We start from the raw sequence: 4148 nt of genomic DNA on the forward strand, positions 1-4148 counted from the left end.
TGTTTTTAATGTTTGCACATTATGTGTGTGGGGGAAATATATTATTTAATCAAAATTCCTATATACACCACATATCACATATCGTACTTAAAATCCAAAATACGAGTAGCTATTCTGATACAGTTACCACTGAAATAAATTGATTACACAGCGGTCTTTTCCTGTTTCATATGTTAGGCTATCTCCTCTCTAATTTTGGTAATACCGCGCATTGCTGGAAACCCAAACAAAACACGCAATAAGAGGCTCTAATGTAAGCGTCCTGTTAATGTTGGTAGTGTCAGTTACACAATGGACCCAGAGCCAGCACAACAGAGCCAGCAGTGCATGGGCGGGAATGCATTTCTTAATTGGAAAATTCTGACAGCACTTCATATTAAACCTCCTAAGACCCGAACTCTTTCATGGCAAGAATTTTTAATTTCTCTTTGCCATTTGAGCTGATTGGGACCTGATGAATGTAAAAGCAAAGAATTACGTGATTTTTATTAATTATTATTATTATTTTTTACCTGATTTTGGTTTCTGAGAACAATGAGATCCACATATGAGGACATTCGCTTTATATTTCAATAGGACAGCGGCAGCTCCCTGCTTGGCTGCTCCAGTTTTCTCCTCACTCATGTTGCCCACCAGTGATTTCTAGCTGCCCACCCAGGCAGCAGGCTAGAATATGCGCTGAGCCTCAGCACCCAGTACTTGGACATGTTTTCTTTATTAAATAAATGGTAAATGGCCTGTATTTATATAGCGCTTTACTAGTCCCTAAGGACCCCAAAGCGCTTTACATATCCAGTCATCCACCCATTCACACACACATTCACACACTGGTGATGGCAAGCTACATTGTAGCCACAGCCACCCTGGGGCGCACTGACAGAGGCGAGGCTGCCAGACACTGGCGCCACCGGGCCCTCTGACCACCACCAGTAGGCAACGGGTGAAGTGTCCTGCCCAAGGACACAACGACCGAGACTGTCCAAGCCGGGGCTCGAACCGGCAACCTTCCAATTACAAGGCGAACTCCCAACTCTTGAGCCATGATCGCCCAATAATGAACCAGACCCCAAAAAGTAAACAGCTGTTATTGCTAGGCAACGGAGCAGCATTTGGCGATGCAGCACCTGACATTCCTGACCATGTGGGCGGAGCATGCATGGAATGGAATGTTTAGTAGAACTGTGCAACACAAGCACTTAGTTACAGCATGTTTCATTGTATCCAGACACAACTAGAGACACATCTACAGCAGCATCTCTGTGCAGGACAAACAACAGTTGACGAAGAAACATCGAAAACTTCACTTCACTCCTCTACAATACGTTGGTTCCTTTGTTTAAAAGGCCAACATGAATCAAGGGAGAACGAGAAGAGGATCGGCGAGTGCTTCACCATACAATACAGTACAGCTGATTAACCTGCAAGAAGAATTTCAAATGATACAGACTGAAAATGTCAAATTAAAAGAAGAGGCAGAAAAATCAAGAGAAGAAGCTAAAAATTCAAAGTTTGAAACTGAAGTAGTATTGCAGGAATTACTGCATGTGGGTCTCAAACTTAAAGGAGAGAAGATGAGAAAACAACAGGCAGAAAACGAGAACGGAAACATGAAGAAAGAACTGTTGGAAGCTCAAAAAGCATTGGAGGAAGAGAAAAGCACAGCACAAGAAGCCAAAAATAAATATCAAATTGCAAAGGAGGCAGGAAATGTGATACAGGAATTACAGGAGGTGCAGGAAGCTTTTGAAGAGGGAAAAAGGAAAATGCAGTTGGGAACACAAGAAGCTGCAAATGTAATGGCTGAAGCTGAAACACTAAGGAAGGAATTACTGCATGTAAAGCACCAACTTGAAGAGGAGAAAAAACGTAAACACGAGGCAGAAAATGAGATTGAAAATATGAAGAAAGAATTGTTGGAAGCTCAAAAAGTGTTGGAGGAAGAGAAAATTAAAATACAGGAAGCAAAGAAAGAAATGGAAGATACAAAGAGTTACACTCAAAACATGAAGAAGGAACTGATGAAAGTGCAAGAGGAACTTGCAGAAGAGAAAATTGAGGTGAAGGCATTCAAGAAAGAAATGACCGGCAAAGACGCACTTAAAGAAATACGAAAGCACAAAAAGGAAGCTAAAGAGCTCCTCAAACAGAAAGTGAAACTGGCCAAACAGCAGCTGAAAGAAAAATTTAAAGATACCGAGGAGCAGCTCAACAAAACCTTAAAAGAACTGAAGGCAAAAGAAAAGCAAGCTGAGGACAGGAGGGGATTCTGGAGCAGACTGCTGAGAGAGAACTGACCCAGCAGCATCGAGTTTGAGGAGATCAATAGTTTCTTCCTCCTCTCTCCACCTTTCTTTCACCCCATCCTTCTTCTTGGGACGTTTTTTTTTTTAAAAAAACAACTCTAATCTAAATACATGTACTGAAATACACAAATAAAATTACCATAACTTGACCTCATGTTGCCTGATTCTTTTCTTGTGTGTCTGTGAATGTAAAACAGTAACACACTTTCTGCTCTGTGTGTCTTTAATTGTAAATAAATGCCATATGCTTTCATTTTAAAATGCAGTGCAAAAAACTTCTGCTCTAAATCTTCTTTTTTTTTTAGCAAAAAGCTTTTTTTTGCCTGTTGTGGAAGTTTTCCATTTAAATAAAGCCTGCAGACGAGCGGTGAGCGGTAGCTAACATTCTTTAATCCAAACACACAAAGAACAGACAAGCAAGCTTGATGAAGTCCCTGCATGACCGCGGGAAAGACGGTCAGCAGAGTCTCCCTGAGCCTAGCATGGCTCTCAGTTAAATACCTTCTCCAGGAACAAAAGGCAGTACACAACTGTTTCACACCTCAAGGTTCACACGCCCTCGCTACCTTCCAGAGTCCTCGAAGAGACAAAAGACTCTTCCTGTGGAGTTGTCTGCTTCCCCCAACTTCCTTACTAGACCCCCACCATTTGTCTTACTGTATGAGTGTGAGACATGTTAAGTATATGTGGCCCGGTCATGGGGAATGAGACAGGACACAGGAAATACTCTTGTGGGCTTTTTTATTCTCCGACTGTACTCGGAGGAGCACAGTTTTAATTCTGTAGTTTTGAGTGAAACGGCAAAATTTAACTATTTCACTGGCTCAGCCTAAAACTGCCTTTCAGGGTCTGAGACAACAGTAACTATCATATGTACATGTTAAATTCAAACAGTATAGACAACAGTAGTGACCTGTCAAGAAACAAATACAACAAAAAAGAGAAAACAAAACAAATAAACACATTGTTTACATCCCACAACTTCGCAGGTCAACTGGCAATAAAGTGCACTGTAAACTCTCTTTTAAACATACATTTCTATGGGAGAACATCATGAACTCACTTCGGTTTCTCCACACAGCTACTGTGCTAGGACAAGTACACACGCAGGAATCACACAGCAAGTGATCTCCCCTCTGAATCAAACAGAAACATACAGAGTTACGCAAAGTGAATAACAGTATAAACTTAACAACTTTGAAATCTGTTAGGACACTGTCACTACTCACGCCAACCCGCTCTTCAGTCCCTTTCACAGCACGTGACCATTAAACATGCACCCGTCGCGCGTTAAGAGCTCTACAGAAATGGTCACAAACATGGAGTCATTGCTAAAGAAACGTAGCTAATTACAGCCTACTCCAACACTGGTGACAATATTTTGCAGTATGCTACACTTTTTAGCACATTTACCTCTTGTGTAGCTAGCCACAGAATCTTTTGCAGTGCTCTGGCTCATGGCGTCTCTTAAAGGGACAGTATACCCCCAAAATGCGAGGTCTAGTCATCACCATGACAACTCTACAACAGACCTCTGGTAGACAGGCAATCAGTCAAAAACACAATCCCCTCTTTTTAAAACCCTTTCCATGCGTAGTATTAGTTCACTTGGCTACATTCTCCCCTGCTATGAGTCAATGTCCTCGGTGACCCCCTGCTCATTCACCATTTCCCTGAGTTTGGTGGTGTAGAGAACCATACCGGCTAACACCTGGGAGAGTACATCTGGACTGAAGGATACTGCATTGCATGCTGACCTAGGTAGATTAAATGGGTTTGTGTGGACCCCTGCAGTTTCTCTCCTACTCCTGCGTGTAGCAGGTGTGGGTGGACCTGCCTCCGCTT

This window comes from Pundamilia nyererei, unplaced genomic scaffold (assembly GCF_000239375.1).
Source record: "Pundamilia nyererei isolate P.nyererei 1_Seehausen unplaced genomic scaffold, PunNye1.0 scaffold00211, whole genome shotgun sequence".
Classification (NCBI taxonomy): domain Eukaryota; kingdom Metazoa; phylum Chordata; class Actinopteri; order Cichliformes; family Cichlidae; genus Pundamilia; species Pundamilia nyererei.